The sequence below is a fragment of the Peromyscus maniculatus genome, chromosome 7 (assembly GCF_049852395.1).
Source record: "Peromyscus maniculatus bairdii isolate BWxNUB_F1_BW_parent chromosome 7, HU_Pman_BW_mat_3.1, whole genome shotgun sequence".
NCBI lineage: Eukaryota > Metazoa > Chordata > Mammalia > Rodentia > Cricetidae > Peromyscus > Peromyscus maniculatus.
This window is the reverse complement of record NC_134858.1, coordinates 26,018,367-26,042,710: the sequence shown is the minus strand read 5'-3', so window position 1 is coordinate 26,042,710 and position 24,344 is coordinate 26,018,367. Positions and strand designations below refer to the sequence as shown.

Genomic DNA, 24,344 nt, shown 5'->3' with positions numbered 1-24,344 from the left:
CAACTCAGAAATTCTTACAAGGCAACAAGCAAAATAGTCCCCATTTTCCGTGCATCTTATTGTGTAGTGAGAAGGAAGAGCTGGGAAAATCACGTGGAGATACTAAAGAGTAGTAGGACTGATCTTCATAAAATCCATCTATGACTTTATGATCGCAGGAGAGAGCACCATAATAGTGTCAGGAGGGGACTCCGGGATACAGTGTTCTTAGAGGCCAATCTCGCTGTTGCTCTGGGCTCAGATCCATCTCCTTCAGTCTAAACCCAAGAGCGCCAGCTTTCCTTGGGCCTGCCATTATTCTTGCTTCTGCTCTGCCTGGGAGAAGTCTCCCCTTGCTGCGTGGCTCTCACGCCTGTATCCTAATTTAATGGTTGCTATGCGCATCTGCTCTACTGTATTTTTTCTGGAAGCCTTTTGTTAAATTAGGCAGGGCTCCGCACAATTGGCGAAATGAAATGTAATTCAAAAATAAGCATTAAGCTCTTCGTGTTTATTACTTTAGTTGCTGAAGGATACAAAGGCATCCTACCTGCTCTCATTTCCAAGGGACTGAGCAAAAATGAATACTGCCCCGGTCTCACTTGTAAAAATGCTTAGCTCATGTACGTTTTTTGGCCTTAAAATTTTAATTAGAACATCTTACCTTGGACAGAGGACTTATCATTAGTTTTTATCAGCTATAGTGAGAACCGTATCAGGAGAAGAGCTTTTATACAGACAGGAGCAGGAGGTAAGGCTCCTCCATGAGGCCATGGGCTGCAAGACTGAGAGAAGTAATGGTGCAGCCTGGGGTTAGGTGATTCTGGGAGCACTACCAGTATTTGGGGGACATCACAGCTCTCCCAGGCCCGACTCTCCCCTATGCCCAAGAAAGCTGAGGAAATGCCCACCAGTTTTAATGACATTTCTCTTCCAGATAAGAATCTGAGTTTTCTGTACACACATAATCCCTGTGGGCCCCTGTGATGCTTGCATCCAGGGTGGATCCAGCTGGAAAGGCTCTTATCAGTGGTACCCCGGATAGGGCTGACACTAAGGTCCTGTGCTTAGGACTCCTTCAGTCACAGCTTTTGTCTTGAATGTGGGTGAGGATATGGTGGAGCCTGGGCAGGAGGCAGCTCTGAGGTCATCTCAGTGCTCAGGGGTGGAGTGCTCAGATTGTTTCAAACACCTCCTGGTTTGGTGTCTCATCAGAAAGTGAGAGCAGGGACCATGGTTACACTAACCACGAAAGGTGGCTTGAGACAGGAAGAGTTATTGGAGACTCTGGGAATGGAGAAAAGGGCACAAGATTCCAGACGGAAAAGGGATCATTGAGACCAGTAAAGAACAAAAGCAGAGATAAGCTGAAGTGAGGAGAAACGTCCCCAGTAACACACACTGAGGCTTTTGCTTGTGAAGGAACAATCCAAGAAAGCTACTGTTTACCCGACTAGCTTTCTCCTAGTAATGGCATCTGAGGACCCAAAGAACAAGGGATCTATCCTGTCTTGTCACAATGGTTCCTGGTTTAGTCTTGGTGACAGAATATGGGATCTGAATTCACAGACTGGTGAGTCAGAGAAGGAACTGCAAAAGTCTGGTCTATGTGTTACTCTCAGTCTGTCAGCCTACAGTGCTGGGGGTAGGGGCAGTGGTTCATTTATTTGTAAGGCACTGCTGTGGAGTAGCACAGTGTAGGGATAAAATGTAAGCTTACATGGGAAGAAGAAACAGAGCGGAGGTTTACAATGAACATGAGTAAATAATTTTTGCCGGGAATATTTTGTGGAAAGCAATGGCCATTGACAATGACAGGATAGGCCCCTTATTACACCTTCTTGGATATATGAATTTATATGTAAAGACAAATTATCATTACGATTGGAAGACTGGCTTTGAAGTTGTGTTTTTGGTTCAAATACTGAGTCCTCACATCTCCATCTGTGCAACTCATACCAAATAATACCCATTTCATCCAAAGGGTAGTGAGCAAGAATGTGTTTAAGTGTATCCAGAACTGTGTGTAATGAGAAGTGAGAAAGTCCCTGGTGTACTGGCCCTTAAAAGAAGAGTCTATTATTTATAGTCCCCAAGAGAAGGGCCACAACACCCCGGTGTCATATGTATAGTTGGTCTGCACATAGAGAAAGTAAGAAGAAAGTTTGGCAATAGGCTTTATTATGGTTTCCATGGGAGGGGCTGGGCAAGGAAGGATGGAGAAACTAGCATGCTTATGAGTGGATAACATTTTGGCAGGTATGTGAATGATCTCAAGTGATCCTGAGCTTGATCCTGGCTTAGGGTAAAAAATAGCGCCATGTTCTATGAGGATTACACAAAGAAAGTGGTTCTTCCATCCAGGAATAAGGCAGTACTAAGAGAGCCAGTGTTTCTAGGAATAACAAGGTTTGATCTAATACATGTGTAGGGGAGCTTTTGATTAACCCTGGATGAAGTTAATGCTTGGCAGGCTGGGAGACATCATCAACATACTTTATGGTTCTATAGCATGATGCTTATTTTCATGTAATAACTGTGACATGGAGAAAGGCGTAAGGGAGATGACATAAAGCTCACTGTTCAAAGGAGAGCTTCAACTCACCTACACAAGTTTTGTTACATATGGCAATTGGTAGCAGAAACACAAAAGATAGATCCAGATTTCAGGGACTGTAGTCAGCATTAGGCAAGGAGATCACTGGCTACCTGCAGAGAAATGGTTCTGGACAGCTGGAGAAAAGGAATCCTGGCAGAAAAGATTGAGAGAAAGAAGAAAAGGGAAGCAGAGGGAAAGAAAGGCTGTGAAGAGTCCTGGTAGCTTCCAGATGAGAACTCCCTTGACAGGTGGCAACTTGAACCAGCAGGTGGTATCTTCAGCCTGCAGATGAATGGTCCAGAGAAGCTGGGAAAGAGCAAGAATTGTCATGGCAAGAAAAGCCTGTCACAGACTAATGATGTTGGTTGAACTGGATGGTGAGGTGACATACCCATTGTTTTCCTCCTGAGGTGTAAACTGTGGTTGGTGATAGATGATCAGCTATGTCTTGGGAAAAGCAACCCAGTGGAAGCGTGCCCTTTACTCATTCCACAGAAAAGACAACTAGCCGATGAAAATGTGAGTGAAAACTGTCAGGCAACTTCTGCTCAGAACCTAAACAAGACTTGACTGTTGATACTTAAGGGCAACAATGCCCTGCTTCAGCTGCTGATCCTGTGTGCATGCATGCATGCATGCATGCATGCCTGTGTGTGTGTGTGTGTGTGTGTGTGTGTGCGTGCGCGCGCGCACACGCATGTGTGTATTTATAAGTGGTATTACAGGCTGTGCAAACTGCCTCTTGTCCTTGATGAATCACACAGCAGGAGATAACCAAGGCAAATGAAAAACAAACTAATTTTAAAAATGACAAAAACCCTTAACTCTGGAGGAAGTATATAGGTTATAATTCGGTAGGTAGGGTATGTGTCTAGCACACAGGAATCCCTGGGTTTGATTCCAGTTTCACATGATCTGGGCATGGTGACACATACCTGTGATCCCAGCATGAGGGAAGAGGAAGAAAGTAAATTAGGAATTCAAGTTCATTCTCTGCTGCATAGTGAGTTTGAGACCAGTCTGAGCTGCATGAGACCATGCCTCCATTTTTTTCCTTTAAAAATCCCTCCAGCACTATTTCCAGTTTGCTCTCACATTAAGCCATTTACTAATTCTGTAAATATGATTACATGTCTATTTTATGGTGGACAGTATTTAAGGGTCTGGAGAGGCAGTAGTCCATGAATAACATAAATATTTTTATGTACTTTTCTGCAAGGGTGTGAATAAGTATTGAGGTGGGAAAAAAGATTATGAAAAATAAGTAAACAGACATATTTAGATTGGGCAATGTGCTATAAAAAAAGTGTTATTAGAGTTGATGGGATGGAAAGGATGATAAGTTAGGTAGTTAGGGAAAGCATCTTTCAAGAGGTAACATCTGGAGTGTGATTTGATTGGCTATTGGATCCAGCCACGTGGGGCCAGGAAAATGGCTGCTGTGAAGGTGAATGGCAGAGGAGCTTAAGGCGAAGGCAGAAGGCAGGAGGCAGGAGAGCACTGGGTCTCAGCCACCCTGGCCATTGTGTAAGGATTTAATTCTAAGTGCAGGGCAATGACTTCAGAGACTTTCATCAGGCAAGTACCAGGATCCGTGAGATAAAATTTTGCAAATCTTTCTGACCGTGATGTGGAGAATGGATTGCAGAAGACCCCAGAGAGTGTGAGACACAGAAGAGCAATTATGGTAGGCGCTGTGGGGTGGGAGGCAAATGGAAAGAGAGTGGCATCTGAATAGCTAAGGTTGGCTCAGAAGTGGGATTCGGGGGTGCACTAAAGGGAAAGAGTTGAGGGTGATTTTGATAGTTCAGAAGTAGAGCATTCTGCAATAAGGATGGAGAAGGAATGTGGCAGAGGCAGTGGGTTTGAGAAGACTACAGCCAAGTGCAGATGTCAGGACAGCACGAGGGGGCAGGAACCTGAAGCAGCAGTGGAGAACTGAAGACTATCTCCTCATCCTCAATCTGCTTTCTCATTTGCTTTTTTAAAGAGGTGTTAAAATTTTCCTTCATGGATGTATCACAGTGACAAAATATCCACAGCATCCTTACTGGACCTGGAAGCCTCCATACCTTAGTGTGTACTTTAAAAACAGGCGACTCCATTGTACCCTATGTGACCTAAGACAGCTCCTCAACTGTAGGCATCTCAGTGCTTCATGCCTGCTTGATTACACCCCATCTCCACTGAGCAGAGTCTAACATGAAGCCATCACTGTTTGTTAAGAACATGGAGCGCTGCTCACTTATAACATGTGGAAGGACTCCAGTTCAGGACCTCAAGCCCTACTGTAACCTTCCTTGCTGTGGTCTAGAGCAAGGAAATGCCACTATTTTCTTGTGCCTGGGGGATAAAAGGGTCTAGGGTATGGAGTCAGAGGCTCCACAGCCAACCATCTGTGTGCAACATTGCTTCTGCTGCCTCGCTTCACTAGCCTCCAGCTTGCATCTCTATAAATGGCGGCAAGATACCAGTACATCTGTACAGTGCTTGTGAGGGTCTATCCTAGTCATCTCAGGCTGTCAAAGCAAATCTACAGACTGGTGGCTTAAACAAGAGAAGCGTCCTTCTTATAATTTTTGCAGCCCAGAAGCCTGGGAGCTCCAGGGAAGGCTCTCCTCTTGGCTTCTGACAGCTACCTGTTGGCTGTGTGCATATCCATGGCACACAGACAGTGCTCTCTGTTCCAAAGCCACCAGTTCCATAGGATCAGGATCACTCACATATGTAACCTTTATCACTTTTAAAAGCCCCACCTCCAAATGCTGTCACATTCTTGGTTCGGAGTTCCACATATGAATTTGGGGTACTCAATGCAATCCATAACAGTGTTAAATGATACATTGCATGGAATGACCATCCTTCCAGGCACTCACTAAACACTCCATCATACTAGTTCTTATTTAACAAAGAAGGAGCACTATTCTCTGACATCGCAGGTTTCTCCTCTGAAGCACCTCTGTGGACAAATAAACTGTAAAAACCAAGGCCAAAATATTTCCAAGATACTTGGTGTGTGTGTGTGTGTGTGTGTGTGTGTGTGTGTGTGTGTGTGTGTCTGTGTATGTGTTTCTGTATGTATGTGTCTGTGTATGTGTGTCTCTGTGTGTATGTGTGTGTCTGTATATGTGTGTCCCTATGTGTGTGTGTGTGTGTGGGTGTGGGTGTATGTGTGTGTCTATGTATATGTGTCTCTCTCTCTGTGTATGTGTCTCTGTGTGTATGTGTATATTTGTTGTCTATGTGTGTATCTGTCAGTGTGTGTGTGTGTGTGTGTGTGTGTGTGTGTGTGTGTGTTGTGGAGAGCAAGACATATTGAACTCTCTTCCTCTCTCTCTCATTTTAAAGACTAGCCTGTTTTAGAAATAGAAATCCCCTTTTCTGGATGAAAAAATTACATGATAATTCCTAAGCCTTTATCTTACCTCAAAGAGACTGTCTAGTTGTGTATCACTGTTGGGAAATTCACAGCCCCACACAGATAGCCAAACTGATCCATAATAAAATTTGTATCCAGCCATTAAAGCAATTTCAAACTGTGTGTTATTCAGAAATGAGGAAAACTTACAGCTTGTGTTTATCTGAGGAGTGTTGTGCCCAGCTGCTCTGTGTGCATGTGGAAAAACATGAAATATGGAGCCTATAATTTGAGGTATATTTGTATCATAGAAACCCATCTCCATAAGGTAGACCCAGAGAATGGAGTAACTGAGGAAATATCACAGTGTAAGCTGCTGAGGGACTAAGGACATGGGGATAGACACAGGTAGGAATGTGTTGCTAATGAACAGAATGGTAAGATGACTGGGCTGGGCAGGGGAAAGGCTCAGTTGGTAAAGCACCCGCAACACAAGCAGGAAAATTGGATTGCAACTTCCATTTAAAAATCCAGGTGCAGAGGTACATGCCTCTGATCCAAGGGCTGGGGATGCAGAGGCATGAGGATCCTGGGGACTTAGCAGCTAACTCTTCTATCTAGTCACTGAGCTGTGGGTTCAATTAAAGACCCTATCTCAAGCCTAGAGTAAAGGAGCAACTGAGATCACCAGGATTTGGCCTTTGTCCTCCACAGAGAAATGCATGCACATGCACACATGAACACACAAGTGATTAAAAAAGAATGATTGAGGTTAATTTGATGGCTACAAAGTCATAAGAAATGCAATTGCATGTGAAATCTTACTGTGGTAAACTTACTGGTGTTACGTTCTGTGTCCCCGGGATCCCAAAGTAATCCTTCTACAACAGTTGCCCACCCTGGTTGAAAACACCATTTCTCATTCTCATTGGACACACTTCCCAAGTTAGACAAATGTATATTAAATGATTTTCCTTATCACCACTAACCTACAAATTCAGATGTGTTTAATCCTATCTTGTTTCTCTTTTCCCTCCTAGGCCTCAACACATTCTTCTTCAAGCTAGCACACATCTATCTATACCAAGGAAAAGCCACATTAGTCAGGGAAGAAAATGCCTGACTTTAATCCCAGTGCTGCCCCTTAAGAGCTGAAATCCGAGGTCAGTCATTTATCTGGGAGTTTGTGTTTGCCCATCTAGAGGCAGTGTTAGGAAGAAAGCCTTCGTAGCTAGGCAGGGTGGTGTACATCTGTAATCCCAGCCACTCAGCCACTCAGGAGGCTGCGAAGGTAGCATCATCTGAACCTAAGAGTTTGATAATGGTCTAGCAAACATAGCAATGCCTTATCTCCAGATAAACAATAAATAAGTAAAATAAATAAATAAGCTTTGGAGGTTTTGGTCTAAGTGTGATAACATACAGAGCTGATCCCAAGCCAGGGGGAGGGGGGTCAGCATAATGGCAGCTACCAGTGATGGGTTCAATTGATTTTTCTTCTCTATCTTTAATATCAAAGTGATGAAATTAACAAAACACAAAAATAGTCAATGGGCAAATAAAAAACAAAAAATGATGATTTAAAATAAACTTAAAATCACCAAATTAGCAGAAAATCAAGGCACACAAAATTGCATTTGGAGAGGAATCTACTAGTTTCCCAAGAATTAGAGTCAACTGAGAGCTGTAGAATATATATGATGCTATGACATCAGTCCTGTATCCTTTTTTCGTTCCAAGTCTCCATGTGTATTTCACAAGTAGCTGTCTCCCATTAGAACTGTAGGGTCCCTGAGAGCAAAGTGTTTGCTCATCTTGATTCCTTTCCTACAGGCAAGATCCTGGCACAGAATAAGAGCTCAGCAAATATTTGCTGCCAGAGAGAGCTGATGTCTGCTCTCCAGTCTCTAGAAAGTCAGTGTATTAGACAATTTTCTCCAGAGTGGCTGAGTTAATTATATGGACAGACAGGTAAGTAGATAGGTAGTTAGATGATAGATAGATAGATAGATAGATAGATAGATAGATAGATAGATAGATAGATAGATAGGTGATAGACAGATAATAGACAAAGAAATGTGAATCTTAGTAAATAGACAAAGAAATAATAGATAATAGATAATAGATAATAGATAATAGACAAAGAAATGTGACTCCTTAGTAAATCTCCAGATTTACTAAGGAGCATTGGTCACACAATGACAGAAGCTGTGAATTCTGGGATCTGGTTGCTTCTGAAAGCTGGAGATCATTGGGTGAGATTAAGATGGTTGGGTCCAGGTCCAGAGATCTTAGAACAAAGGAGGTGTAAGTGCTGATCTGAGGTAAAGGCTTGGAAATCCAGAGAGCCTTCTTCAGTAAGACACAGAGTCTAAAGGCCACCAGAGCTTTCCTGGTGTTTTGATGCCCATGGAAGAAATGGTATATTACAGTTTAGGACATGGAGACATATAGCCTCCTTTGTCCCATGTGTTCCAAGCCTATTAGATGGTTCTTACCTACAGTGAAAGGAGATCTCTGCTGAATAAATTAAGATACACATGCTCATCCTCCACCCCCCAAACATCCTCACAAACACACTGAAAACAACACTGTACTATGTTCCTAGACAGTCCTTAATCCATTCCCAAATGATCAAGAATAGACCATCACATTTGGGAAAGCTGACCAGAGACCTAGGGCTAGCCCCACTAATGGATTTTTCTGGAGTCTCTCTCATCCCTTCTTGGCCCCCAAACTCCTCAGGAGTGGGAACTATAAGGCATAAATTGCATTAAAGCATTTCCCTCTAAAAAGACTAGAGATTCCTATAAAGGACCTATTTGCACAGGTATACAGACAAATCAGCTTCATTATTTTATAGTCACACCTCATATAGTTCTGTGAATCAAAGATTTAGAAAAAACATCATATTGAGACCTACAGTGGACAGTAGTCCATGAACCAGACTTTTCTGAGCCCAGCTTTCCTCATTATTATGTGGAGAAAACACTCTGTTTTATTATTTTCTTTAAGGAACTGAAATATATACATACATATATATATATATATATATGTATATATATATATATATATATATATATATATATATATATATGACATCTTGCATAGAGCTTGGGACAGAAGAAGTTTTCAGGAAGCAGATGCCCTGGCCTACCATCACCCAGTCTCTAGTCCCTTCTTGCTAAAAAGAATATGGTGTCCACGGGTCCCACGGAGAAACAGGAACTTGAGAGTTTTTTTGCATTAAATGTTAGTTACTTTAGTCACATCTTTTACAGCCTCTCCTTTGAGACAGTGGGCAGGCTAGCCTAAAACTCTATATAGACCAGGTTAATTATGAATTTTCCAACCCCACTGCCTCAGCCTCTTGAGTTCTGACAGCCGAACACCTTTCTTATGATGTTAATCTGTTTTGTGCTTTACTAACCAATTCATTAATTCTTTCATGTTTGTGGCAGGCGACAGTTAAGGGCACCAAGATTTAGCAATGCCTTTTGAGGGGAATGAGGATAGAGGGAACATGCCATGTTCCCCACCAGTTGCTAATAGGCTCACAGAAGAAATAAATCAGACAGTATATTATGGTATGAGAAGATTAGAATGGGTACAAGATGCTTTGGCATTTGGCATTTGGCCATCTAAATTAGGTGAGAGTTCCTAGAAAACTTTTCAAGGAGGCATCTTCTTGGTCCACCTATAATGACCTGGTAAGATGTAGGCTCCCACTTGGTTTCAGTTTGGGAAACTGAATGGATTGTGTTACCAATCACAGAGCAAGAGAGTTGGTACTGAGTAGAGACAGGATGTTAAATGTTGGACTTGACACGCTGGTGAGACATCCAAGAAAAACATTTTGTTGGCATTTGGATAAGTAGGTTTTAAGCCTTAGAAAAAGACAATGTTTGCAGCTCAAGATCTAGAAATCAACTCTGTGTAAGTAGGAGCTGAAGTTGAGTGCTGATGAAGTCAGTCAGCTGGATGAGGGGAGTGAGGAAGAATACAGCATCAGGTACAATTCTGGGCAGTAGGTACCCTTGGCAGCACAAGCAGCTCAGAGGGGGAGTGGAAGGTAAGGAGTGTCTGAGGACAGAGAGGGCTGCTCTGGACTCAGCAGCTGTAAAGACCTGAAGAGAACAGTAGTTGTCTTGGCCACCTTTCTCGTTGAGGGGCAAAACAACTAGCAAAGCAACAGGAGGAAGTAAGTGACTATTTTGGTGCACAGTTCAGTGGCACAGTCCCTTGTGGTGGGGACATCACCATGGCAGGATCTAGAGGCAGCTGATCACATTGTGTCTGTAGTTAGGAAACACATCAGGGGTGAATTCAGCGCTCTCGCTCTCGCTCTCTCTCTCTCTCCCTCCTTTGAATTTAGTCAAGAACCCCATATCAGGGAACAGTAACATCAGGGTGGGTCATTCCACCTCAGTTAATCCAGTCGAAAAACTCCCTCACAGACATGCCTAGAGATTTATCTGCTAGGTGATCCCAGATCCTATCAAGTTGATAGTATTAATATACTACCCATCCCTTGTCAACTTGATACCCAGACATAACAATTTTAAGACTCTTAAAAGAGTCTCATGGCCATCTCATAACAGAAAATACACACAATCCAAATTCAACATAGTCTTAAACAATTCCAACATAATAGTCCAGAGTCCAAGTCTCTTCTAAAGACCCCAAAGCAATGCCTTAACTGTGAGTGAGCCCTTATAAAAATAAAGCGGAAGTTATATCCTTCCAATATACAATGACACAGAATAAATATTGCCATTCCAACAGGGACAGGTAGGGTCATAACAAGGAAAGACTGGACATAAACTCAGCAAGGCAAACACTAAATTCTTAAACTCCGTGTTTAAGATCTGAGGCTCAGGATGGATTTACTCAAATGGCTTAGATACCCTCTATCCTTCCAGCTCTACTGCTCACAGCCTACAAAGTCAGTCTCCCCTCCATGCTTGCAGTTTTCTTTAGTGAACTTCCCATAGAACTTGCATCTCCAATATCCTGGGTCTGCACTGCTCTTTAGACTTCACCTTCATAGCTTTGCATGTGGCCTCTCTGGGATCCCTTATAGAAAATAAGGAATCCAATCCAGCTGCACAGTGTTTGTCCTGCCTCTGTCACACCTATAAAAACAATCTCACATGGAGGAAACTGGCAAGTTTTTCTGCCAGCTTAAGATGTGGCCAGTGTAGCTCAAGACATGAAACACTCCCCCAGACAGCCGTTTTCCAGCAGGAAGACCTTCATCAGCAATCTAGGTTTAGGCTCTCTCCTTCCAATTGAATTTAGATACTACCAAATTAGACCCCTTGATGGGTAGGGTCTCTCCTTCAGTGCACCTTTTGCATTGTTCCGGTGAAGAGCAGGATATGTGTCTTTAATGCTTCTAATCTCTTTAACGATTGCTATTTTCCTCGAACCCAATCTATCTACAACTTTATTTAAACTCCATTTTTTTTTCTCATCAAAGTGTCACATTTTTTTATGTTGTTTTTTTTTCTCTGCTTGTGGCTTTCCTTCACTGTAAACCTGGACAAATATAGTGAGTGAAGACAGTAGCATAGCCTCTATTCTGTCCTATCTTGAGATTTCATTACCAAATGAGTTAGTCATTTGCTTTTGGACTGAACCTAGTTCAGGCCCTCAGGATACAGGAACAATATAATCAAATTCTTTGATGATCTATAACATGATTGACCCTGTCCAGTTCCCAATAGTGTCCATGTCCCCTTTGAAAGGTCATGAACTGGTCTTCCACTGCTCATGTTTCCTCTACATTCTAGTCTTCCAAATATCCAAGCTCTGCTTTCCTACTGAGGCTTTCCTAGCCCAGAGTTTCAAACACTTTCACATTCCTCCAGCAAACATCCACGTGGCAGTATTGGTCACAACCATAGCCCTGTTTCTCAGTACCAATTTTCTCTATGAATTGCTTCTCTTGGTGCTCTGACAAAATGCCTTTAAAAAGCAACTTAAGGAAGGAAGAGTTTATTTTATATAACAGTTTGAAAAGATGGACCCTCGTGGCAGGGAAGGCAGGCATGGTGGCGGGGAAGGCGGCAGGGGCATGGAGCAGCTGGTCACATTGCATCACTCCTCAGAAGCAGAGAGAAATGAACACTGCCCTCAGCTCCCTTTTCTTTCTACTCAGTTTAGGACTTCAGCTTATGCATTGGTACCACCTGAAATCTGTGTGTTTTCTCTCCCCTCAGTTGACCTCGTAGACGGTCCTGGAGGGTTATCTTTTAGGGGATAGTAGAGCCTGTCAAGATGACGATCAACATTAGCCATCACAGTAGTTAATGGTGTCAAATTTAGAAGATGTAGCTCAGAAGATTAACCATCAGGGTTCTAGCTGACAGAGTGACGGGGAACTTGGTGGGTTTCACAGAGGCAGGTTCATTGTGAGGCATCACCAGAAGTCAGGTGAGGACGAGCTGGTGGTGGGAGAGCGCGAAAGGAACGAAGGAAAGAAAGAAGACAAAGAACCTAACATTCAAAGAAGAAAGATTACGCCTTATCATTTTTGGAAGTATAAAGAAAAAAGTCACTAAATCTTTTCTTTTTATCCTCATGGTTCCTTGCTGTATTGATATTGCTAACACTAAAAATGGAACTCAGCCTGTAGTAGATTTTCCATAAGTATATTCATTCGATAATAAAAATAGTTGTATACTTCTAACACATAACCTCCAAGAGTCTCACAGACATGACTTTCAAGGCTCACATACTAAGTACTAAAAAGTCAAGGTTTTTTTTTTCTGTCATTTGGGCATTGGATGAGACTTTTTCTTAGCAGTAGAGCTGAGATGACATACTTTTAGAGGCATTCTGGTTTGCTGTCTACTACTATGTTGGAACACACTATTATTTATATTGTGAGAAGTTAATCATGGGGGAAAACAGGTGTTGGTACCACATGGCTAACAAACAATAAAGATAGGCTTCAGATACAAGGATTTTAGTCAATAAAACATAGCCAGATTCATCAGAAATGGAGCTTAGGATTTATATAACCATCACAAAACACAGCATCTCAGGATGAGGGGCAAGTCTCTTTTACAAGCAGTGTTACCTTAGATAGCCCACGTTTCACTGTGAGGTCTGTGCAGGTTCTCACCCTCTGCATGGGTACTGGGGTTCTGATCACACTTTTCATGATCATGCTGTAAACATTGTCACCAGCACCATCATAATTGGAGATAAATATCCTCTAGCAGTTATATCTGTGGTCCCTAGCACATATACGTCCCCAAATAGCAATGAATGTGGTCCTACCCATTTGGAGATGGTATCACTTAGGATCAAAGCTGAGGTGACATCACATAGCAATGTAAAAGGAAAATTATCCATGGAGGGACTTGTCAGGACCACCTCTGTTGCACTGATAGTCCCCCTCTTACCACATCGCTTTTTCTCCACACATAATTCTCTAACTTCTCTCCAACCTTGTTCCTGCCACCTATCTCGATGGAACCAGTGCTATACAGACATAGAAAGAAAACAAAAACATTTACTACAGGTCACAAGACTCTAAGCTGTTGGCAGGAAATACAGTCCAGAGGACTAGGGTTATGAATACATTGTTAATCCTCCCTCCACTGGGCATCTGGAAGTACAAAGTCCTAAGGAAAGGAAATGGAAAATGGAAAGCAAAATAAAAGGGAAGAAAGGGGAGGGGAGGCTGTAGGCAAGGAGGCAGGATGGAGCTAAGCACCTACTATTACTTAAGACTCACCAGAGGACAAGCCAATTAGGGCATTTTACAAGTGCAGATAGAGTCGGCGACATTTGCAATAAACACACAGAATTTTACATACATACTGATAAATGTGTGTGTGTGTGTGGAGAGAGAGAGAGAGAGAGAGAGAGAGAGAGAGAGAGAGAGAGAGAGAGAGAGAGAGAGAGAACAACTTATTTTAAGAAACTCACTGCCATGATTATGGAGATTGGAAATCCATGATCTCTACATGGGCTGGCAAGCTAGAAACCCAAGGAAAGTTGAGGCTGGAGTTCACGTATTAGAGCTAGCTGTTGGAAGAGTTCTCTCCTCTCCTGTCTTCATTCTAGTCAGGCTTTCAACTGACTGGTTGAGGCCCACCCTCAGGTGGGCCATAATGTGCTTTTCCCAAAGTGCACAATGTTGATGGTGTATATAAAATACCATCCCAGGGTGTTTGAGTAGATGCCTCCATACCACTTCCTAGCCAGAATGACACATAAAATCAAGTGTCACACATCTCATCTCCATGCTCCTTTGAAGCAGCCATCCTGAAAGAATTAAAACAAGTGTTCCTTTAAGAAAGCCATAGGAGGCAAATAGAAAGCCCCATCCTCTCCCCTAATATCCGTACCACAGGCAAGCTAATGCCTAGCATTTCTGCCTCAAAAGACAAAGCCCCCCTCAGCATTTAAAAAATTCAAATTACAAAGTGCTTAGAAAGAGGAAGTACATTGGTGTGAATGGATTTCATCCAAAGTGCAATTTGTTTTTCCCTTTCCTAAGTGGGGAAGAGGCTCCAAAGAGGTACAGAGCAAAGGGTTAGATGCCACGGAGAGTGAAAAAGAAAATGGACTACAGAGAGACCAAAAATAGCTCTTTAAGAGACATAATTATTCAGAGCTTCAATTTACCTACGTCTACTTTAGAAAAAATCAGAATCTACACATGACCTTAATACATGGCCCAGATTTAAATGTGGCACCTTGAATCTGGGGGACAGGAAGGAAATTGGAAGGGGATATTTCAGGGCACACTCTGCCCGTGTTCAGGAGGAGGGGGGAAAGAGAAGAGGGGCTGGGCTGATCTCTTCACCCTCATAGTAATGTCTATTGTTTTTTTTTTTTTAAATAAGTTGGGTGGTTGCCTGCATTATGTTCCAGAATTGCGAATCATCCAGCAGACTTATAACTACAGGGCAAAGCTCCAACCATCAATTAAAAATTGGAGTCGGGGAAACACGCATCCATCTTGCTGAAACTGAAGTGGGTATGCTGCGTGAATCTCTGTCTTGATCACAAAGACTGAACTCTGAGGCATGCAAGAGCAGAGAGAGAATATAGAGTCTACTCCCAACACTGCTACTGTCGCTGTATTAGCATTTGGTCTCCACGACAGACGACCTAAGGCAAAGAAGTTAAAAGAGGATGGTTTCCAGGCTACAGTCCACCCTGACACTTGGTCCCATCCTTATGGCCTGTGTCTGCACACTACAACACTGAAGTACACTTAACTCAGCACAAGTCGAAAAGGCAGAGAGAGAATGAAGGGGTAGTGGTCCCAATTTCCCCTTTCCAGGCAGACCTTGGATGGTCTAATTCCTCATAGTAGACCTACCTCTTAAAGGCTCTTCCACAGTAGCTTCCCAGTGGCACAGAACCAAGCCTTTAACACACTGGGCTTGGAGGACATATTAGATCCAACCCATATGAAACTACAAAAATCATCTTGACTGAGATAACTCAGACCAAGAAAGACAAGCACGGTATGCACTCACTCCTAAGTGGATATTAGCTGTAAAATAAAGAATAACCAGGCTACAATCCACAGACCCAGGAAGACTAGGTAACAAGGAGAGTTCATGGGGTGATACCCAGATCTCCCTGGGAAAGGGAAATAGAAGAGATTTTATGAGTGGACTGAGGGCAGGTTGGCATGGGAACATGGGCAATCAGTTTGGGGGACAGAAAGGGGGAGAGTGCTTGACAGTGATTGCTGGAGGGGTGCATTTCAGGGTCCGGTGGAAGCCTGCTGGAGGAGAGTCTCCCAGGAGTTTACGGGGAGGAACCTCCAGCTTAGACTCCTAGAAATAGCAGATAAGCAGCCTGAACTGGCCGTCTCATGTGATTAGATTGGTGCCTTGCCCAATTGTTGTCAGAGAGGCTTCATCCACCAACTAATGGAGGCCGATGCAGAGACTCACAGCCAAACATTAGGCAGAGGAGGAGAAAGGCGTGTACAAGCCAAAGGGGCCAAGGACACCATGGGAAGGCTCACCCAATCAACTAACCTGGTCTCATAGGGGCTCACAGAGACTGAATCAACAACCAGGTAGCCTGCATGGGCCTGACCTAGGCATTCTGCATATATGTTACAGTTGTGTAGCTTAATCCTTTTATGGGACTCCTAACAGCTGTCTCCAACTCTTTTACTGCCTTTTGGAACCCTACTCCTCATACTGGGTCGCCTTGCCTAGCCTTAATACATGGGGAGGTGCTTAGTCTTACTGCAACTTGATATGCCATGTTTTATTGATACTCACAGGAGACTCGTCGTTTCCTGGATGGTGATGGAGAAGGAGTGGTTAGGGGAATGGGAGCAGGTGGAGGGAGGGACTGGGAGGGAAGGATGGGGGCGATGGCTTTGGCTGGGATGTAAAAGAAATAGATGAATAAAGAGAATTTCATTATCACACACACACACACACACACACAGAGAGAGAGAGAGAGAGAGAGAGAGAGAGAGAGAGAGAGAGATCTAGTCCATAGCACTTACTTTATAACAAATACTTCAATTGTACAAAATATCTAAGAGAAATGTCTTGCATGCTTAATTCCACCTTTCCCAGTAATCCTAATTCCATAGGGGAGTCAGTGACTTGGACATGATCAGAGTGTCATGAGCAGAGCTCTACAAAGCCGCAGGCCTTCTGTATCAGCATAGGCTTGCAAGAAGATTGTCCTCTTGGCATAGAGACTGTTTTTTTCTGCACAAACTGGAAATCCCATGTGGGCGAAAAGCACAACTGTTGTAGTGGAAGTGGGAGTCTGAGGGAGTCCAGGAGTCTAATGGCAGAGGTCAACAGGGAACAACAAGCTGAGACAAGACAAGATCCCTGCAAAAAGCACAGGCTGCTTGGGCGGAGGGCGAAGCCAGACTGTGAAATGAAGCTGTGTCTATTTTCCACTCTCTCCCTCCCCCTCTCCATCTGCCTGTCTCTTCCCTTTTCTCTCTCCCTCTGCCTCTTCTCCCTCTGCAAACCTTCAGCTGCTAATTTCCATCCGACACATTTAAGAATTAATTCCAACACTTCTCTCTCCCTCTGTCAAGATATCCTCCTCGCTAACCTCCCCCACCCTTTGGCAATGTGCGCGTTTTATTCCACAGACTGTTTGCCCGACAATTCCCAGACGTGGTGATTTGCTCTGACATCTTTGTGTATGCAATCAGCCCATGTCACAGAGGGCCTGCGGAGAATGCAGGGACCAGCTCTGCTGTAGGACAGCCTTGTAACTCTTCAGTGAGACCGAGACACAGGGGGCTTGCAGGGAGGAAGGACAGGGGCTTTCATAAACTTCCCTTGCCACTGGCTACCAGCAGTCTCCATCTGGATCCGGCTCTCCAGACCACTGAATAGGACATGAGTGACTCTTTTGCAAGTAGCAAGGGTCTGTCAGACATGAATCCCCACCATCCCCATCTTAATTAACACAAACTAATGGTGCTGGACAGGGAGTACTAAAAATAGTTTTCTGGATAAACTGAGACAGAGACATAAACAGCGCAGCAAGCTGCACCCTGGTGTCTGCTCAGCTCTGAAACATTCACACTTTTAGGCACATTTAAATGACTGGAGCACAAAATTGAATGCTTTTTCCTCTTAAATCAATAGTGTGTGTGTGTGTGTGTGTGTGTGTGTGTGTGTGTGTGTGTGTGTGTGTGTGTGTTGAGTGTCTGTGTGAGCGTATACGTTGAGTGTGTATATATATATGTGTTTTGAGTGTATATGAGTGTGTGTTGAGTATCTGTGTGAGTATATACATTGAGTGTGTGTATGTGTGTTTTGAGTGTGTATGAAGGTGTATATGTATTGAGTGTCTGTATGAGTATATACATTAAGTGTGTGTGAGTGTGGGTGTATGTGTGTTTTGAGTGTGTATGAGTGTGTGTTTATATGTGTATGTTGAATATGTATGAGTATATACATTGGGTGTGTATATGTGTGTTTTATCTGTGTGTATGTGTGTGTGTATGTGTGTGTCAAATGTATAAGGGTTATGGATTACCATAGTGAAGGCTGGACAGGAGATATCTGTCTTGTATTTGAAATTTTGGAAAATTTGTGATTATTCTAAAATAAAATATTAAAGAAATAGTGGGAAAGAGCAAAGGTTAAGGACTGTAGCTCAGTCAGTGGGAGGGCCATTGTCCAAGCTGCATAAAGCCAGGTTTTTGTTCTACAGTGCCACAAAACCATAAAAGAAAACAAGATGAAGGAAGGGAGAAACCAAGGAAGGGATGGACAAACAAGTCCATTTGGAGTGGCTAATATAAAGAAATATGTCCTTCTAAAGTGCATAAGACATGAGCAACAAGTAGATTGCCTCCAAAGTACTTTCTTCATGTGAGTTTGGCTGATTGATTGGTGGGTTTATAGATACAGTTAAAGCGGGAAAGTCAAGAGATACTCAGTGTTGAGAAAGGGAGGAACAGCCAGTGCCTAGCACAATGACTGACCCAAATAATCCTAGTCCCCAGAGAAGTCCCAAGCGTGGAGCTGCAGACACCTCAAGCATGAGGGCAGGGAATCCAAACAGGTTAGCATTCCAGGCTTTGGAAGGTCACCTTGGCTCGCCTGTCTCCAGTTTCCTCACCCATCACATAAATCATTATGACTTTCAGATTCCATAGCCTACAGACCTGTGGCCATGGCTGGATCAAAAACCTCTCTAGAAAAATATTCACGTGTGTGTAGCCTTTGGCTGCAGCCCAAGCTACTTTTAGCTCAAATGTCCTCCTTTTTCCATTGGCTTTGAAACTCACCCTCAAGGCCCAGCTCATGCTGCCTCCCTGGGCAATATTCCGGCATCCTCAGCAACAAGAGTTCCTGTCTTCCATGGGCCTCCTGTGAGTTGTCACTCCTTTCTAGAGTCACACAACTGCACAGTTGTCCTGGTTGGGTGCAGGACACATTCTGTCTGCTAATGTAGTGAAGCATGTCTCTACACTCATTGCCAAGCATGATGGTTAGTGCTCAGTCCTTGTTTACTGAATGACTGAGTGTGACACTCCTTCATAGGAGGGCCCTCTCCACAGTGGCACTTATTCTTAACGGGACACTTGAAATAGTGTTCAAGGGTTTTAGGAAATGCTGTCTTTAAGTGTTTCACAAGACAAGCAAAGCAGGGAAACTGGTCCATTACCTCACTCCATGGAGACCTGGGCTCTCTTGGCCCGAACACCCTCCCTTGTCAGAAAGACGACAGCCTTCCACAGAGCATGCCTGGGAATGCACATTCCTGTGCAATTAGCAAGCTCCCACATAGTAAGCAGACTAATTTTGCCCATACATCAGCAGTTTGCCTAATCAGTGAGTTCCACTCTGAGCTGGAGGAAAGGATTTGATGTCTAGACCATGGTGTGAGAAAACTGAAAACTGTGGTCCAAAAGAAAACCCTGCTATTTAGTTGGATATTTGTCACAGAGGGGGCACCAAATTAAAGACATTCCATTTATTTCTTCATAAATACCTCCTTCTTGGTGTACAAATCTTCCATTACACCCACTTTATGCTTCTGTTCACTAGTCATGACTGATGCGCTAAACCCTTCTGAATATGGGTACCCTTTCAGAGAGGAAGTTCTGTTAAGCCCTCATCCATAGACAGTTACCCAACTGCATTCAATTCTTCATTCTTTGCTTTAGTTTGGTCAATATTTACTTGAAATCTAGACTTTCCAACTTAGCTTTTTTCCTTGGCTCTTCCAGCCTCGGAAGCACTCTGTTCCCGTCAGCCCCCTTTACCTGATCCAGGGAAAAGCAAGCCCAAGGCTGTTTCTCTCAGTCAGATAGAGCAGGAAGCCTCTGTGGTAGAGGGTATAGGAAACTACAGTTGTGAAACTGGACACTACTATGTGGGCCCCAGGGTGCGGGGACTGCCTTGTCCTTAGTCACCTCATATTAAGAACCTTAGAGTAATGATCACAGGCTCTGTGTGAGTTGAGAAATCTCTGTGTCATGGAATATTGGGTTATTGGTGGCCTTATGTAACTGTAAATCTTACTTGATAATTGTTTTGTTATATGTAATTTTACTATATTAAAGTTAAAATCTTCCTTTTTGAAAAAAAGAAAAAGGGAAGTGCCAGGGATGCCTTTCTGTATGCTGTGAATGTGTTGCCCTGACTGATTGATAAATAAAATGCTGATTGGCAGGGACCAGGCAGGAAGTATAGTGTAGGCAGGATAAGCAGAGAGGAGAATTCTGGGAGGTTGAAGGCTGAGTCAGGAGACGCTGTCAGCCGCCACCACCATGAAAAGCAAGATGCAAAGTACTGGTAAGCCACAAGCCACGTGGTAACTTATAGATTAATAAAAATGGGTTAAGTTAAGATATAAGAACTAGGTAACAACAAGCCTGCCATGGCCATACAGTTTATAAGTAATATAAGTCTCTGTGTGCTTACTTGGGTCTGAGTGGCTGCAGGCCCAAGCAGGACTAGAAACAACTTCAGCTACAGCCTTAGGCATGTATTTCTAGTAGACTGTTAGTCTTAAAAGCATTCTATATCTCACTCACAGTGCTGAGATTTTACTTGCAAATTTGTATGAACTGGGAGACCAGGACACCATAGATTGTTCTGCAGAGCTGGCTATGGCTCTTGCCATTAGTTTATTTGTTCTTTATAAACTACTCCCTCCACCATTTGGAGATGAGGGCTCTGATGTTGCCAAGGTTCAACTATCAGTAAATGCTGCCTATTCTGAACCTCATTTCAGCATTATGATTATTGATGATGTAGCCTTTTCATTATTATTTTTTCATTTGAACATTGTCTCTGCCTTTGTTCTGTTTGTTTCCTGGCTATATGCTAGGGTTAGGTTCCCTAGAATCCAGATCCCACAAGCTGTGTCTTGAACATATTTATTCTACACTTGGAACTGAGTTTAGCTCTTACCTCCTCAACATCAGTTCAAGTCAGGGAATGTTCATTTCAGGGTCAAAGCAGTGGCTATTCTGTAAGGGGTCATAGTCAGGGAGAGAAGTTTCCTGAGTTCAGCAGATAAAGTATTCTGTGTTGACTCCAGGTAGCTAGGCAAAGGAGGGCTCACTCACAGTGGGGTACTGAGAGGAGAGTAGCCCAGGAAGCACCTTGGGGTGCCAGGAAAGGTGAGAGCATGGTTTATAGGGAAGAAATCTTTCTTTGTGGACCTTGTCAGATTCTGAACAAACATGGAAACATTTGAACTAACAGAGAGGTATGTCAAATCAGTTAAAAGCCTGACTTGCCTACAAAACCACTCTGATCCACAGTCTCACTCTGAAAAATAGGTAAGAGTACCTATCTACTTGACTGAAGGATTCCATGAACTAGCAGAAGAAGGGTCTAGAACTTTTGCTAGAAAGACATCTTCTCTCAGCTTGTTCACCATTGATCCCTCCTGTTTCCATCTTCTTCCTATTCTTTCCCAACTTTCCCAGACCCAGACCAGCTCAACTCCTCCATGACCTTACACGTCTGCAGTCTTGGGATTGTCTGGCAAGTGCATATAGACAGACAATTCGGCATGTGGTCATAAGTGATTTTATTGTGGATTCTGTTGGGGTTTTTGGCAGGCCAAAGAGAAAGGTATCATTATGCCCAGTTTGAAATTGGAAAGATTGAGACTGAGAAAGGTGATTGACCTTGCTGAAACACACATATCTAGGAAGTGGTGTCTTCAAAGCTCAGGCCAATCACTTCAAATCCCTGTTTTTTTTATGTTACAACACATAATATTTTACTATCTTATTTCTTAAGAATGTTATTTTTATACCCTTATATGGGTTCTTACAGTGATTAGCCATTTCCTGCATTTTTTCTGTGTCTCCCATTACATATGTGATACTGTCAGAAAATAATTACACAGCCAGGGTTCAGACTGCAAGTCTATTATTATAGCTGAGTGCCCTAAAGCAAGTGACTTAAGTGACGTGTTTTTTCAGGCATCATTTTCTTACTGAGGGTGGGAGGGAAAGATGGACCTTGAGAAAAACAGTCCTGATAAACAGGGCTCCTCTGAGGATTAGCTTCATTAACCTGTGTTAAATGCCTAATATATTCAATTCTCATTATGGTTGTGGACGTAGCGGTGAGATACTTGTGTTCTTCAGGGCAGCACAGTCAGAAGGAAGACATAGGGATTTCCTCATTCACAAGGAACTCTGTCCCCCAAACCACATCTTCCCAGTGACTAACTGAGATGATGAGAAAAGGCCTGGGCACTTTCTTCTAACATCAGACATTCCTGATGAGCTCACCCTCCCACTGGCCACAGTTGCCATGAGACTGTACCACATGTTAATCTCCTGACTTCTCTTTCCTTCCATCTCTACACCATCCTGTTCTGATATGTCCCTGTCAAAGTCATTGATCCAGAGAGAATTCTCTAATGGCCACCTTATGCATTGCTCTCAAACTCCGAGGACCCAACTTGAGACAATCACACTCACAATAGCCACTATAACCTGTTCCTTGCCCCTTATACAGGCATCAGAATTCACTTTAGTAATTAGTGGTGAGAACTAAATAAAACACCATGTTTGTATCTGTTATAAGCCAGGTAGAGAAAACCATAACTGGTTGACTTTCAATCTGGGCATAATATAGACACTAGTAGGGAGTTCTAGGCCTACTAGGGAGTACACTGGCCTGCAATAGGCCAGAGATACCAGTACAGCCTAGGTTCCTGAGAACTAGAGACTACACAGTAACCAGGCTTTCATGACAGCAGAAAGGAAGGTTTGCTGTCTCCTGGTCTCCACCCCCATTTGACAGCAGTGCTTCTGCTTTACTGTGCAGTAGTGGCTCATAGACATTCATTACCAGTTTTTAAATTTTCATATTCATGGCTAGGTAGCATTTGCACCTATTATTTTTCTCAGGGCTGAGTTTTTATTTTATTTTCTTAACTGTCATCATTATATATCCCCACCTAGAGCAATGTTTAAATATCTCCTCATAATCTTTTGTGAAAAAGAGATTATAGAAATAAGTCAATGAAAGTCAATATTTTCATCATAGTAGGTCCTTGCATGTCATGCGGTCCTTCCTAATGTTAGCACAGCCAGCATTTTCATAATACAGAGAGTGGAGGCAATCATCCCATCTGAAAAATTCCATTTCCCAGTGTGTATACCTACCAAAAAAATCACTTCATTTTACCTGACAGCTTCCCACTGTTTGTCTTCTCAACCATCCTTCCTCCTGGGGATAGACATGTGGGATCTTTAAGGTCAGCCCCCATTCACTATTAAAAGTAAAGGGATTAAAAACCTCAACCAGACCTAGCAAGAAAGGCTGAGACCACCCCTTGTACTTCCTGATGAAAGTGCATGCCAAATCCAGGCAGCAAGCTTGAAGCCTGGACCAAATTCCATCAACCTTAGCCACACTGGGTAAACTGTGATGGAGTCTGAGAGAAACGGAGAGAAATGCAGCAGTCAAGTGACTGGTTGCTCTGTGGAGTGAACTACAGTCAGCAAGGGCAGGAAGAAATGATCTAATCAAGCCTTAACACAGTCAGTCTCAGGAATGATGGCAGTAACCCCAAGAGCAGACCCAAGTAACAACAGAAGTTGATTTTGGGGCCACTTCAGATGCTTTCTGACATTGGAATTTGAAATATCCTAAACAAGAGAGAAGTAATGATTGATAGGTGGCCTTGGCCTAGGTGGGAATGGAGCTGGTTCTTAATGCATGACATAAATAATTCATATGAAAATGCAGAATAAAAGAGGACAGAGACAGAATCTTGGACACCATCAGCATCCACAGAGTGAGGGGATGACTGGGAACTAGTGGAGACAGACAGTGTTGTTTCAGAAGGGGTAGGTTGAGTACCACAGAGGTTTCAGAGAAATTAAGAAAAGAGAAGAACAAAATTGTATGGGTGATTCTGCCCCATGATGCAGAGGCTAAAAATAAAGGACAAACATGAGCCACGAGCTTTGCAAGACATTAGAAAGCTTTGAAGGAAAGGCCTGATTAAAATGGGTTAAAAAGTCAACTGGAGATGAAGAATAGAAGATGTAGGCTATTTTTCAAGAGGTTTACACTAAGGATAGAGACAGAAATATGAGAGCAACATGAAAAGCCAGGGGTGCTGGGAGAGGTCAGCTGTCGTCCCTGCTTCCCGTTTGCCCTTTAACTTGTTTTGAAACTTACATGTGTTTGTGGAAAATGGAAGGGAAATAAGACATGAAGAACTGTAAAAGAGGAAGTCATAGATGAATCAGGCATAGGGGGAGACTTGCAGAAATAAGTTTGTCCAGGAAAGGAATGCCTTCCCTACAGCAGGAAGAGACACTGTTCCCATATTGGGACACACACACACACACACACACACACACACACAGAGAGAGAGAGAGAGAGAGAGAGAGAGAGAGAGAGAGAGAGAGAGAGAGAGAGAGAGAGA

General features: G+C 43.1%; 1 protein-coding gene across 3 annotated transcripts in view; it reads right to left on the bottom strand.

Annotated features, from left to right (window-relative positions):
• Opcml (opioid binding protein/cell adhesion molecule like) overlaps positions 1 to 24,344 on the bottom strand; it is a 1,130,894-nt gene that overhangs the window by 517,494 nt on the left and 589,056 nt on the right. The gene's annotated exons all lie outside the window — the stretch shown is intronic.